At 44.3% G+C, this 15,943-nt stretch overlaps 1 long non-coding RNA gene across 1 annotated transcript in view; it reads right to left on the bottom strand.

Moving 5' to 3' along the window:
• Positions 1 to 15,943, bottom strand: part of LOC144578868 (uncharacterized) — a 223,959-nt gene that overhangs the window by 89,566 nt on the left and 118,450 nt on the right. The gene's annotated exons all lie outside the window — the stretch shown is intronic.

Genomic DNA, 15,943 nt, shown 5'->3' with positions numbered 1-15,943 from the left:
AGCCCCACAGTGTCAGTGGCCACTGCAAGGCATTTTGATTTAGGAAGGGCTCCCAGAGTCACCCTCTTAACAACAAGGCTCCTCTGGGTGACCTGGCCATCTCAAACTGGTCATTCTAAATTCTAATCAGACATGCCCTTGCAGGTAGTTTGGCCCAGTCGTGCCACCTGCCCCTCAGCATTCATCCAAAGCTTATGGAGCCAATATGGGAATCATGAAGCTGTCCCTCCCCCATCAGCAATGAGGGAAGTGGAGGGTGTGGCCTCGTTTGACTCCTGCTCACAAACAAACTCTCCCCAGCAGCTGGTGGTGGCAGGCAGCCTGGGCAGGTCCCTGAACCTTCTCTCCTTTATCTAGCACTTCTGCTCCTGATAGGCTCCACCACTGTGGTGTCCTGCACATGCCCTGATCAGAGAACTGACTCCCTCTGGGACCTCCTGCACCCACAGTGCCCCGCCCCCATCCCAAGGTGAGCTCAGCCCCAAGAGCTGCCATTACCCCACCTCAGCTCCTTTTTGTGTGTTCCTGTGTTCACCCCACAGACATTCCCTGAGCAACTGTAAAATGTCAAGGCCCCATGCTGTGTGGTTTCTGCTGTATGCCGATCCCTCCTCCCACCCAGTGGGAAATGAAGTACTTACTCCGATTCGCTCCTTTACCTCCATTCTACAGTCACCCATTCACCTAAGCCACTTCGTCTCTCACTTACACTAGAACAATAATATGCTGGCTCGAGTTCCTTCTTGAAATTACTTTATACCAGATCATGGAAAAATAATCACAACACTCTTTTATTTGGGACAGAGTCTAGCCATGTAAAGAAAGGCAGGGACTTTACAACCAGGCCAATCTGAGTTCCATTTCCAGTTCTGCTACTCACTGCTGTGGGATGTTGGACAAGAACTTTAACCTTACTACAGTTCAACTCCCGCCTTTATAAAATATGAAGATACAATTCCCACCTTAAAGCATTGCTGTAAGGAAGAAATGATGTAAAACAAACTACATAAGGGGACTCATCATAGTGCCTATCCCTGTAGGCACTTGATAGATCATTTTCATTTTACTTTTGTTATAATCCCCAGGGTTTGTAAACAGGGCCTGGCTCTATAGTGTCTGTGTCCGTCCTCTGATCATTACATACAGATAGTTTCAGGAAAACTGTTCTAACCAGAGGCATTGATCCCTGAATGCTTCATGCCAGCCAACCAGAGGACACACTCTACACAGTAAAAGGAAGGCGAGGGAGGAGGAGAAGGTGAAACGGTGGAAAGAATTAATACCCACGGAGGGCCACTCTGTGCCAGACATTCTTCTTAATGTTATAGCTTTCAAAAAATGTAATCTCAACACAACCTCAGGAGGTAAATATTCTTAAGCCCATTTTGCAGAAGAGGAAACTAAGGCACAAGCAATTTGAGTTTCAGTAATTCGAGCAAGGCCACACAGTCAGTAAGTGGTAGAAGTGAGATCTGAACCTCAGCAGCCAGGCTCCAAGCCTGCACTCTTAACCACATGCTAATCAAGACTCAGGGTCATTTTTAAAAGAGCAAAATGCAGGGATAAAGAAGTCAGCAGTTTGATTTCTTCCAGGATCCACATGAGGGTTTCAGATGAGCTGAAAATTTTGCTGGACATAGGGATTTAGGGCAGAAGGCATAAAAGTATCTCAACTAGAGTCAGAATGGATGGAAAGGAAAAGATGACAGAAGGAAGCCCAAAGGCTGGGCTAATCTAATGCATCCGGTTAAGAGGCAGGAGCAGAGCTTTTACAAATACATCAGAGAGAAAAAAGAAATATCAAGGAGAAAGTGGTCCCATTAATAAATAAGGAGGGCAAAAAGAAATCAATGAAGATCTTTCAGCAGCTGAGCTCCTCAACTTGCTTTTCAAAATTGGATTTTAAGGAGAAAAGTAAAGAGGTAGAAGTCAGAAGAAGCTGAGCAATACCTTGATAGAAGCTACCAAAGGAAGCAGATGTGAATAGAAGGACGTGCTGTTTACCTGCATCGGGTATTCAGGTATAGGCCACAAAAGCAAGCAAACAGGCTAAAGGTCAATAGGGATAGAATCCAGAAGGTAGAGATTGTCCATGTGTTTTTGGCACAGTCTCCTATATCAACAAGTGTTGCCTCACTTTCCAACCCAGTCTCCATGGATACCCCATTCCCCATTTATTCATTTGTTTATTACATATCTCCTTTGCCCTAGAGGAGCCTAGGATCTTGTGGGAAAAGCTGATTTGTAGAGAAATCATAAATATGCAATGTGAGAAGCCCTACAAATGAGAAACATACAGGGGCATAGGGATCAAAAAGAGGAGAACAAGGAACCCTACCTGAGGCAGTCAGGAAAGGCTTCACCCAGGCAGGGCGCTGGGCTGAGATGGAAAGACAGAGAAAAATGGCAGGGCAGAACGGTGGGAGGAATAGTTTGAGCAGGAGCGTGGCATGAGGAGAGAGCGACAAGCAGCTAGGTTCAAGTAGGCACAGGAGACAGAAGGGAGCAGGGAGATGACACTGGATAGGTAGGAGGGGTTCAGGTCATAAATGGTTTTATTCCACGCTAAGGATTTGGAACCCATCTAGTGGGTTACAGAGAATGATGAGAGTATTGAAAGTTGGAAAGTAGTGTGATCAGACTTCTTCGTTTTTGTTTTTGTTTTTTAAGAAGAATAACATTAATAGCAATAGGTAGCTAAGACTAAAGGTGGAAAGGCCACTAAAGGCCACTAGAGGTGGTTAGACTAAAGTAGGAAGCCATGAAGAACACCACTGCACCAGTTCAGGGGAGATTTCAAGAGGGCCTGACATGGCCACAGGGACAGAAAGAAAAGAAATTATTTCAGACACATTTAGAAGAGCATGCCAAATGCAGCAGAGGGCACATTAAGACAAAGTCTGAAAATAACCCATTGGGTTGTGCAATTAAGAGGTCATTTGTGCTGGTGGGGGGTGGGGCGGTGGGGAGCAGGCAGAAGCCACAAGGAGCGTACTGAGGATTAATTAGGAAACTCACATCTGAAGGGAGAAGTCAGCCTGGGAAGGGAGGAAGAGCAAGCCAGGGCCATAGGGAGATTTATGGGAGAGGCTGCACCATGATTGTAGATACAGGTGAAGGGTCAAGAACCTGTAGGAAAAGCAGGTGAAGACATATCTTAGAGGGACAGAGTGAAAGAACAGGAAGGCACCTGAGAAAGGATGTGAGACCGAAGGTGTGAGCATAGATCAGTGTCTCAAAGAGACGTAACTGAGAGTTGGACTTCGTGCCCTCTGGTTTCTATGTTTTCTACAAAGTAGGAGGTGGTGGGAAGATATGGGGAAGGTTTGGAGTCAGCTTAGGTGACTGAGAAATTACTGACTATAAATGAATGAAAAGATTGTTGAATTCTGTCAAGGACCTAGCTGACACTGTAAAACAAACTTTGCAATGGCATCACCCCTTGTATTTGGGTAAATTTCCTCTCTGATATTCAGCACCCCTGCTGTTGTTCTGGCTGTGCAGTTCTCCGTCCTATCCTCCAATTTCCCAAGTATGACAGCGATCACTTTCCCTATTGTTCATGTAAGTATAGCAGCCGTGACTGTGCCACAATTGACTGATCCAGCAGCATGAAACTGATCCCATCTTGGTATATCAGAACGCCTCCCTCAGGAGTTTAAAACTGGATCTAAAAGCTTCCATCTAAGTCTACCTTCTCTGAGACTGTAATGTCAGAAAGTACTGGTGGAAGCCATTCTTACCAGGAGGTTAAAAAGAAAAAAAAATGCAGCAAGAAAAGAGACAGGGGCAGAAGCACAAAGAGATGATGCCAGCTGGCCCAAGATGCACCCTGAGATGGATGAACACTAAGGCTGACTCTCTATGCATCATGCATAGGGAGATGATGATACAGATAATTTCCTAGACTTCCTCTAGTACTCCAGCCCCTATATCTAGGCCACTCAGATCCCTACCTGCATCCCTGCAGCTTTTTTATGAGTTTTTTTCTAAAATTCTCTTAGGTTGACTGAAGGAGGTTTTTGTTACTTGAAACCCCAGAATTTCTAACTAAAATGATGGCAAAGGCTGATTATTGGATTTACCCAGATGGGAAGCATTTGTAGGTACAGCCACGCCAGGTTAAGAGAGCAGGAGAGCAGTAGAAGACGGGGCTAGAGAGACTGAGGGGATCTCCCGAAGGTCCAGCTTCCTTGTAAGTGTTCTCAACCGTGACTGCATCAAGATCACCTGGGGAAGTTTCAATACCGCTTTCTGCTCCCCAACCTCTGAGCTTCTGTGTTTAGCAGTTTGGGGTGACAGAGATGATTCTCAGGTGTATCTAGAAAAGCCAGGATGGGCCTAATAGACATGGGAGGAAGGGAGGGCCAAGGACTTGAAGGTTTTAGGGAAGAACAGTTGTTGAGGGAGTACAGGAGTGGGGAAGCTGGAAGGAGAATGGAAGCTGGGAAGAGGGCTGGATGCTGAGGTTGACGTTTCAGAACAGATCTGTCTTAGGTGGATTGTTCTCCATGTGGGTGGATAACAAAGGTGCCAATGGAGAGAATTACGAAGGAAGAAGGCCAGATGGATCCATGGCACAAACACAAAAGCCCCAAGCAGATGGCAGGTGGCAGAGTGGAGAAGAGACCACAAATACGAGTCTGAGGGTGGCCTGGGCCTCAGCAGCAACAATGAGAAAACAGAAAGTTAGGCCTGGACCCCAGGCCACAGAATCCTCTTTCCTCCTAATGTACATCCACACCCCATGGAGCTATTATCCCATGTCACATCCCTTGGGAAGCATTGCAACAGAGGCCAAGAACATGGAGGTGGATCTGGATTTGAACTCACCTCTGTCATTCCCTGCTGAGTGGCCTTGGGCAAGGTTCTTTGCCTCTCTAAGCCTTAGTTTCCATACTCATCAAACTGATGTGCTTTATAACTCATGAAGAGTAAGTAAGATAGTATATGACAATAAGTGCTCAGTACGCTATCTATCATCATTGAAGGGGATTTCAATGGGCAGAGAAAAAAGTTTTGGTGGATGAGTGCGATGTGGAAGAGGAGAGCTAAATGGGCATGAATGTGTAGGAGGGGGCATGGAGATAGCCTTTATTTTGGAAGTGACTGAGGAAGACGGGGATGAGGGACACGGGTGGATGAACTCATCTCAATCTTCCTAATGGCATTTTGTTTTCTTTTGCTGCTGGAACAAACTACCACAAACTTAGTGGCTTGAAACAACATGGAATTATTATCTTGCAATTCTGTAGGTCAGAAATCCAATACAGGTCTCACTGGGCTAAAATCCAGTGTTAGTAAGGCTGTGATTCTGGAAGCTCTAGGCGAGAATCCTTTTCCCTCTTTTTTCTGCATTCCCTGGCTTATGGTCCTCTTCCTTCAACTCCAAATCCAGCAGCATTGATTTTCCCTGATCTTTTTTTTCCATCATCACATCTCTTTCTTTTTTATTTAATTAAATGTGTTTATTTATTTGAGTTGTTTGTTTGTTTGTTTGTTTTAGAGACAGGGTCTCACAATCTTGCTCAGGCTAGACTCAAACTCCTGGGCTTCAGCATTCCTCCTGCCTCAGCCTCCATCATCATGTCTCTTTCTGACCACAGCTGGGACAATTTTTCTGTCTTTAAGCATCCTTGTGATTACAGTGGGTCCATCTAAATAATCTAGGTCACTCTCCCCATCTCAAGGTCCTTAACTTAATGATATTTGCAAAGTCCCTTTTTCCATGTAAAGTAACTACTCCCCGGTTTGGGGGATGAGAACCAGAATCTCTTGGGAGGAGAGATGACTGTTCCACCTGCCATATATTTGGAAAGAGGCTAACTGCAACTTCTGTCTGCAGACCCAGATTCCTGCCATGCTCTCAGCGGCATGAAGCAAGTTGAAAATTCACTCAGAGCTCCAAGCGAAATGGAGGTACAAAGTTGTTTTGATGTCTGTGCACTGTTCTGGCCAGGCAGAGGGCAGCTGGGTTAGGAAAGAAGGATGCATAGAGAGTCAGCCTTAGTGTTCATCCATCTCAGGGTGCATCTTGGACCAGCTGGCAGTAGTGGGCATGATGTATGGGGACTGAGAATGGACCACAGGACTGGCAAGAGTCAATCTGATGCCAAAGGTGAGTGTGGACTTGCCGTTTATGTGGTTTGAGCTTCCTTTCCAACAAGTACCTTCCGCTGCCTGGAGACACAAGCTTGCCAGAGAAGGTGCTTCTGTTGTGAAGTTGACTTTTCTTCTCCATATTTCCATCCTGCTCCCACCCCAGTCTCATCAAAATTTGTCTTCAGAAACTGCTGTTTGAAAAGAATCTGATGCTTAAATATACCTTGAGATGAGTGATTATTGGGTTTAATGTATGCTTTTTCTCAGGAGTATTTTCATTTAAATAAGGAATCATGTCTTAACCCAAAGGAAAGAATTGCTACTGGTGGGTTTTGATTGTCACATCCATGTTGGAAGAAGGAATAGAGCCTCTAGGCATATCTCAAATCAAACCATGAGGGTAGGCACCTGCCCCATATGACCAAGCAAGGGTAGGACCAACTCCACAGTCAGACACTCCACCTCACTGCCTGCTTCTGATGACTTTGGGGCTGTGAATTCCACCTCTCGTTCCCCAGCAGGCAATGCCTTGCTACAGAGCTTCACATGAGAACGCCCACCTCTCACTTACTTCCGCCTCTCACTTCTGCCTCTCACTTACTTCCACCTCTCACTTACTGCCACCTCTCACTTACTTCTGCCTCTCACTTCTGCCTCTCATGCCCCTATCTAGGAAATCACTTTGGCCAACTCCCTGTCAGATCTCATCAGAGACAACCGCAGCAAAAGAGGAAGCCCTGTCGTGGGCATGGTTTTAAACCAGATCTGACAGCCTACCTGCATGGGTGGAGAGGAAGGAGGAAAAGGTGGGTATTGGCAGTGGAGGGATTAGAAGGCTTAATAGCTACTCTCCGTATTTAACTTTTATGATTCTGCAATCCTTGAAATATTAATAACCTATTGGATGACATCTGAGATCTCCAGCCCAGCTCTAGGAATCTTGATACTTAAAAGGGGCCTTTCAGGGAATTGGCAAGCAAATTTTTGTTCTTTGTTTTTATGACTTTGCACTCCTGCTTCTGTCAGACACAGTGAAAGGTCTTCCATTGCATAGACAAGTTTCCTCTCATTGATTGGAACCTTTTATCTGGCCATCAGACATTATCATTCCCCAGCACAACTTTGGACTTGCTGACAGCCAAGAAGTATTCTGATGGTCAGCACACCAAGTCAAACCCACCCCTGACTTCCTCCACTATTGCTCCAATGAGAAAGAAGTTTCAAGGTTTCAGACCACTCCTTTGCAATGCAAAAGGGACCATCTTCATCCCTGTCCTGTGGAGTCAGGCTGGTCCATGGGGTTGTACTAAGATGTGCCACCAAGGAGCCATGTTGCGCTAAATCATCTGTAAGATTATTTTTTAGGGACTTGCTGGGAATAAATGAGGTAATAGTAAGTAGTAGGGAATAAAATGGCTAGCCTGTCTGTGTGGTTCCCAATATTCAGGTATAGCTTTGGTTGCAATAGATGGTTGCCTATTGCAGTGAACTCCTATATTTCAGTGAGTCCCTGTTCCCACCACAGTCAGCTAGCCTACATACATGGCAAGGTGCAATCAGCTGATGACTAAGATTCTTTCCTCTCCAACAAAATGAAAATCAAATATTCTAACCAAAGGATGACAGAAAGGAGAAATAAGTAAGAACTAAGGAGATACCTACAAAAATTAAATGAAACAACGAGCCAGCAATTGCACTCTTAGAGATATATGTAAGAGAATTAAAAGCATGTCCACCGAAAAACCTACAGAGGGCTGTTCATAGAAACATTATATATAATAGCCAAAAAGGGGAAACTACCCACTATCCACTGATGAATGGGTAAACAAAATGTGGCATATTCATACAATGGAACGTATCTGGTTATAAAAGGGAATGAAGTACCGATACTTGCTACAGTGTGGATGAACTTCAAAAACAGTATGCTATGTAAAAGAAGCCAGACACAAAATGCCACGTATTGAATGACTCCATTTGTTTGAAATACCCAAAATAGGAAAATCCACAGAGACAGAAAGTAGATTGCTGACTGCGATGGGCGGGGGAGAAGGGAAAATGGTGAATGATTGCTAATGCATATGAGGTTTCTTCTGGGGAGAAGGAAACGTTCTGGAAATAGATAGTGGTGATGGTTGTACAACTGGGTGCATATACCAAAACCACAGAATTGTGCACTTTAAATGAGTGGATTTTATGGTATATGAATCATAGCTCAACAAAAAATCAAAAATTAAAAAACCATTGCAGTACAAGAAAGAGTAAGCAAGGAGAGAGACATCAGGAATGAAGAGTGACTGGGACTGGGTAATAGGGTTACATGGATCACTCATTCATTCCACACAGTTTTATGAGCACCTACTATGCCTGGCATTGTTCCAAACAGAGCTGACTTAGAGTGAATGAGAGAGATGTGGCTCCTATGGTCTTGAAGTATCCCATCTGGTAAGTGAAATAGACATTAATTCAACAACAATACAAATAAGTATGAGATTACAACAGATTATAAGAGATGGATGAATAGATTGATGATAAGTGAATAGATAGACATATATATATACATATTTAGAGAGAGAGAGAGAGAGCACATACTTGTTAACTGTAGAATCCTACTATATTATATAACATAGCTTAATAAATCCTTTTCAATCAGACTCTGGGGATATTACAAATGAGTCATCAATAACATCCCAATAGCTAAAGACATTTCAGGTTTTCTCATTCCTTAAGTCAAAAGCATTTCTCCTTGAGGTTTCAATAATGGTAAATGACACATCATTGAAGGCATCATTCTTACCATTGATGGGACAAGTCAGAATGGATGATCATCTCCTACCCTGTGAGCACTGGCAGAATGAGGCAGGCACCTACCAAGATGAAACCAGAGAGGGTCAGGCAGGGTGGCTCACACCTGTAATCCTAGCACTTTGGGAGGCTGAGGGGGCAGATTGCCTGAGGCCAGGAGTTTAAGACCAGCCTGGCCAATATGGCGAACCCTGTCTCTACTAAAAATACAAAAATTAGCTGGGCATGGTGGTATGCATCTGTAAATCCTAGCTACTCAGGAGGTTGAGGCAGGAGAATCTCTTGAACCCTAGAGGCAGAGGTTGCAGTGAGCCAAGCTCATGCCCCACTGCACTCCAGCCTAGGAGGAAGAGTGAGACTCTGTCTCAAAAAAAAAAAAAGAAAAGAAAAGAAACCAGAGAGGCATAAACTTGAGACTTTAGATATGGAGGAAGTGAGACCCTGAGAAGTGGACTGAATCACCCAAGTCTGGCAACTTGTAATGATGGAGCTGGGCCTTGAACTCACAGGAAATCTACACTCCAGGGTCTGAGCTTCTAAAGACCAACTGTGTTGCTCACCTGTTTATAAGGGAGCTACCCTAAAACAACACTAATAAGTAGTCATGGGTGAAGCGGTTTGGATCTGTGTCCCGCCCCCCCAAATCTCGTGTCTAATTATAATCCCTAGTGTGGGAAGTGATTGGATCGTGGTTTTACACCATCCCTCTTGGTGCTGTTGTGATAGTGAGCTCTGGTGAGATCTGGTTGTTTAAAAGTGTGTGGCACCTCCCCCTTGCTTTCTCCAGCCATGTAAGACGTGCCTGCTTCTGTTTTGCCTTTCCTCATGGTCTTAAGTTTCTTGAGGCCTCCCTAGAAGCAGAAGCCACTATGCCTCCTGTACAGTCTGCAGAACTGTGAGCCAATTAAACCTCTTTTCTTTATAAATTACTCAGTCCCAGGTATTTCTTTTTTCTTTCTTTTTTTTTGAGACAGAGTCTCATTCTGTCACCAGGCTGGAGTGCAGTGGCGCAATCTCAGCTCACTGCAACCTCTGGCTCCCTGGTTCAAGTGATTCTCCTGCCTCAGCCTCCCAAGTAGCTGGGACTACAGGTGTGTGCCACCATGCCCAGCTAATTTTTGTGTTTTTTTAGTAGAGACAGGTTTTCACCATGTTGGCCAGGATGGTCTTGATTTCTTGACCTTGTGATTTGCCCGCCTCAGCCTCCCAAAGTGCTGGGATTACAGGCGTGAGCCACCACACCCGGCCTCAGGTATTTCTTCATAGCAGTGCAAGAACTGGACTAGTGTGCTTTCCCCTCAAGGTAATCTACTTTCACTTCAACCAGGGCCTTTGTGAGGAAAAAGATGTATGCCACATCTCAAGAGGAGGCCCCTTAATGGTGGAAACTAAGGGAAACTCATAGGCCAGAAAGACAAATTTTGTGGCCTGGCACATATTTTGCTCCCCATAAACCATACAAGGAAGCACCAAGGCCTCCTGATTTCTCTCTAAATCACTTAGTTGCCTGACTATATGGTCGCCTTCTGCTATACATTCCTTCCAGTTAGCACACATGTGAAACTGGACCGATAACCTCTTTCACTCCCTCAGGCTCCTTTACCGAGCAAACGCTTGCTGGCTCCTGGTATCAGCCACCTTCAGGAATCCTTCCAGGAGTGGGCAGAGGAGAGGGAGGACCACCAGCTGCCTCAGAGCCTGGACATTGCCTTGGCCGTCTGTAGAGAGGGAACCCCAGCCTATTCTTCCCCCCAGTTCTTGATCTCCTCAAACAACCCATGGCCTCCAGTGTTCTAAATCCAGACCTGAGGGACTAGAGCACTTCACTTTCTAAATATCCAACCTGTTTCATAAAAGGCCACATGCCGTGTCCAACACATATTCAGTCAGCTTCTTACCAGCTCCGGGATCTTCCCTCTCAGTTGCTGGCTGACAGTCCTGCCGCTGCTGCTTCCTGAGCCCAGGGCCCTCCCTCCCATCTCTTTTCTCTTGCTTTCCCTCTTTTGCTTGGGCACTAACTGTCCATGACCCTCTTTCCTTTCTCCCAACTCACTTTGTTTCTCTCTTTTCCCTCCCTCTTTCTCATATCCCTTCCTCATCTCACAAGAGATTATTAAATATTCTCATATTAAATATTTTAATATGTGAGTCAAGTTCATAATACCTCTATACATTTATTTACATGCAGAAGCTCATAAATATGTAAAGGAATGCTACATAAAGAGATGTGCATCGCTTGATCCAGTTTCTGAAGGAGGCTTACTCAGGCTCAGCCCTCCAATGAGCTCAGTTCGTCTCTAAGAACCTACGCATTGTCCCTGGTGAACATTCTAATTTCTGTCTTGTCTTTTCTTTGTATATCTTTCCAGTATCCTTAAGAATAATCTTTGAGAAAAGAACATGGAAGAAAAAATAAAGATAGAAAGTCCTAATAATGCCTAATGTGCATTTTGAGATTCGTATCTGCAAGGCTTCACAAAGACTGTCCTGTTTCCTCTCACACTCCACAGCTAATGGAAGTATCACTGACTACTGAAATGGATCATCTCATTGGGTGGAAGAAGAAAATAAGGCTTCGAGAAGCTGAGCAACTTCCCAGTACACCACAAGAAAGAGGCGGAGCAAAGCTGAAGCCACCTGATTCCTGACTCTGAGTAGAGCTGGCATGTCACTTTACTATAACTGCCTCAGTTATAGTAAATGAAGGAGGAGTTATAGGAAATGAAGAAGGAGGCCAGAGGTAGAGGCATAAAGGGATATAAGGTGAACCATGACCAAAGTCCAGAAAGAAGGTGGGGGTGTGAGAGAGAGGAAAGAATAAAGAATCGCTGCTCTGGAGGGCGGTGACGAGATCTTCAGCCAAAGCTTCGGAAGGAACGTCTCAAGATGTGATATGCAGGAAGTGGAAAGTTATTCTGCAGGTCAGTGTTTTACCAGAGGTTGTGCTGGGCAGCCTAGGAGTTCGCAGACAGGGCCATGCCTCACGTCTCTGAAATGCGGTGGCTGTCACCCAGGCCACTGCACAGGGAAGAGGGGAGCAAAGAGATGGGGTATCCAGCCACAGGGCTCCCCAAGATATGGATTCTGTACAGTGGCTTTGGAGACTAATTCGGGTTAATGAAATGTGTGCTTTCCTGAGCACCTATAGAGCACCAGGAACCATTCTGGTTTGTTTGTTTGGAGTACAAAGAGCAGTAAAACCCATCCCTGCCCTCAGCAAGCTGGCCAGGATGGAGTGAAGCCTGCTGATGCTGAGTGTACACACAAACTATCTGCCTGGGAAGAGAGAAGGTATCCTCCATTCACTAGGTGTATTTTACCATTTGGAACACTGGTCCTATAAGATACTCCCTGTAAAAAGCAATCTGTGGTCAAGTCTGACTGGGTAATATAATGTCTGCTTGAGTAAATGATAAGAAGAAAGCCATCTCCTCCCTGGCTGGAGTTCCTTGGATGCATATTTAATCGTGGCTCTTCTATTGATTAGCTGTGTGAGCTTAGACTGCACATAACCAACTTTATTTTTTATTTCCAGAGTGCAGTTAGGAAGCTTGTTGCCTGGTGTTCTGTCAACCTAATAATGCAATGCCTCTGTCCACTGCTTTCCCTTCACCTCCCCCCACCTAACCCAAACACACACAAACACACACACACACATACACACATATACACATACACACACACACACATATATATACACATACACACATACACATACACACTATATACACACATACATACACAAATTATATACACATACACATACATATATACACGCATACATGCATACACACATATGCATGTGTGTGCACATATACATACATAGACACAGACACACATACAGACATGTGTATACACATACACACATTCACATATATACACACATACATACATATACATGTGTCTATATATGTATATGAGTGTATGTGTGTATACATGTGTCTGTGTGTATATGTATACATGTGTATGTGTTTATGTATGTATATGTATGTATACACATGTATGTGTGGCTTCCTCTTCTAAGGGTTAACTAGCAGAATTCTGAATAAACTGCTGTCTCCTTCACAACTGCTAATTGACAGAGCTGTGGATGTCTGTTGGGCTTTCAGATGCAAGGCGGTCTTTTTGTTTCTCTCAGGCCACTCTCCTCTTGTACTCTCCATACCAGCTACTCTGAAACTTACTACAGATTTTCCAGCCTGAAGCTCACCAACATGTGGAATGGTCTAGTGAGTGGCTCAGAGCAGCAGAACCCTGAGTCAGGCTGCTGAGGGTCAAGTCACCTAAGTTCTCTAACATTAGGGTCCTCATCCATAAGAAAAAGATGATCATTTATCCAGTTAGCAAATATGATTTGAGCATTGTCACAGTCTATTTGGGTTGCTATAACAAAATACCATAGACTGGGTGACTTGCAAACAACTGAAATTTATTTCCCACAACTCTACAGGTTGGGAAGTCCAAGATCAAGATGCTAGCAAAGTTGGTGTCTGGTGAGGACCTGTTTTTTGGCTCCCAGATGCCACCTACTTGCCATGTCCTCAACATGGTAGGAGGAGCAAATGAGCTCCCTTGGTCCTATCTTATAAGTGCATTAATTTCACAAGGGCTCCACCTTCCTGATCTAAACACCACTCAAGGCCCCACCTCCTAATACTACCACCTTGGAGGTTAGGATTTCGTTTTTTTATTTTTAATTTTTGTAGGTACATAGTAGATGTATATATTTACGGGGTACATGAGACTTTTACCACATCAAGATAAATGGTGTACCCATCACCTCAAGCATTTATCATTTACTTGTGTTATGAACATTCCAATTACATTCATTTAGTTATTTATAAATGTACAATAGATTCTTGTTGGCTGTAGTCACCCTGTTGTGCTATCAAATACTAGATCTTATTCATTCTAACCATATTTTTGTACTCATGGGATTTCCCCATACGAATTTGGAGAGACACAAACATTTAGGTCATAGTAGGTATCTGTGTGCCAGGTACTCATTTTAGTCCTGGGAATATAGCAGGAGACAAAACAAATAAGGTCCCTAAATTCATGAAATTTACATTTCACTGGGGAAATTAATAGGATAATACATATCTCTTAATATTGATGTGGGGTTAGTAAGGTAATCCATTATCTCATTTAATCCACATTGGAGACTATATCTTTCTTATAAGTACTCAGTAAACCTTAGCTTTTATGATGATTATATTATGTGGAGGGGGTATAAATTCCCCTATAACTCTACAAACTTTTCTTCATCTACCCCTACTCTTACTTCTGTAGCAAATTAAACAGTTGTAATTCTCAAAGCTACCCATGGTGGGTGAGACTACACCTTCTACTATAGCCAGGACCTTGGCACTTCACTCCAACTTGCTAGACCATAAGGAGGAGTTTCTCCCTTGACAGCTAGTGGGAGGGGAAGGAGAGGAACCTTGAGATCAAAATCGGCCGTAGAATACTATAAATAAGTATACAGATGGCTGGATGCCGTGGTGGCTCATGCCTGTAATCCCAGCACTTTGGGAGGTGGAGGTGGGTGGATCATGAGGTCAAGAGATCAAGACCATCCTGGCCAACATGGTGAAACCCTGTCTCTACTAAAAATTCCCAGCACAAAAAAATTAGCTGGGTGTGGTGGCACACACCTATAGTCCCAGATACTCAGGAAACTGAGACAGGAGAATCGCTTGAACCCTGGAGGCGGAGGTTGTAATGAACTGAGATCACGCCATTGCACTCTAGCCTGGCGACGGAGCCAGACTCCATCTCAAGAAAAAGTATACAGATGACAGAAACCAGAGAATTTTTAAAAATCTGACTCAAGGTGGAGCCATGGACTCCAACTGGAAAGAGATGACCATGAAACTGCCCCAAGCTCGTGTGGCTCAAAAAAGAGGCAGCACAGGATTTGAACTCAGGGCTCTCAGACTCCAGAGCCTGCTATTCCCAGAGAGAGGGCACTGCCTTTCTGAAGACTCCTTGATTGCCCCAAGTTGGAATCAGTGTGATTCTGCGAAATGGTTATGGACAAGGGTCTCCAGGGACATTTTAGCAGTGCAAAAGTAAGGCAAAGAAATTCTGCTCAACAAAAAAGCTGTCCCAAGACACTGTTGCTGCAAAAAACAGGGGAACAGGGAAAATTGTGGCATCAAGGTAGACTGCTGCTTCTAGAAATGCATTTCAGCTGAGGGGTGAAGAGGACAATGAGGAATTATCCAGTCTCTATTTCCCTTCCTGACTTTCAGACTGAGTTTACACCTCCATGCTTTAGAGATATGAGAGCTAGAAACTGACAGATCTTGATGATCTTGAGAGTCTTTCAAATTTGAGGCAAAAACTAAATACCAGAAACTGTCCACAGGAGATTCTAAGACTCTGGACATGAGAACTGACTTGAGCCCAAGGGACAGCATGTGACTTGAGAACCGGAGCAGGCCATCTTCTCTCTTCCCCTCCATGGACCTGCCTGGCTTCTCTCTGGCAAGCTGAGGTCTGCAGCTCTAGAAGCACCTGGGATGACCATGGTGGCAGTGGTGAGCCTTCCTTGAGGGGCCTCACAATCCCTGGACCTCCTCAAGGGGAGCAGAGCAGGAAGAACATGGTGAACACCATGCAGATTGTCGGTGTTACAGAATTATTGGAAGAATAATTGGGGGCCAAGTGCTTTCTTGGGTAAAACAAAGGGACTCTGGGTAATGCAATTTAATCTTTAAAAGTTTACATGTCTTTATGTTTTAGTACTTAAAGGTGAGGCTAAGAGGATTTAGAAATATTTCTTTCCCTCCATCCAAGAGGAAATGGAGGTTCTTCTATTTTATCCAAAGCTAATCCCCCACTTTTGTTCTGGATTTTATCCAAACCATGCTGCTAGGAAACTTGTGAATTACAACTCAGATCTGCATAGCTCCAAAGTCATCCTCCCACAGAACAGTACTTGCCCATCTTTACCCGACATGTTGTGTTTGCATTCCTGCCCTCTCATTAGATTGTGAGCCCCTGATGACAGAGAATCTGGTGTTTCACTATG

The sequence above is a fragment of the Callithrix jacchus genome, chromosome 13 (genome assembly GCF_049354715.1).
Source record: "Callithrix jacchus isolate 240 chromosome 13, calJac240_pri, whole genome shotgun sequence".
Taxonomy (NCBI): domain Eukaryota; kingdom Metazoa; phylum Chordata; class Mammalia; order Primates; family Cebidae; genus Callithrix; species Callithrix jacchus.
This window is presented reverse-complemented; position numbering and strand designations above follow the sequence as displayed.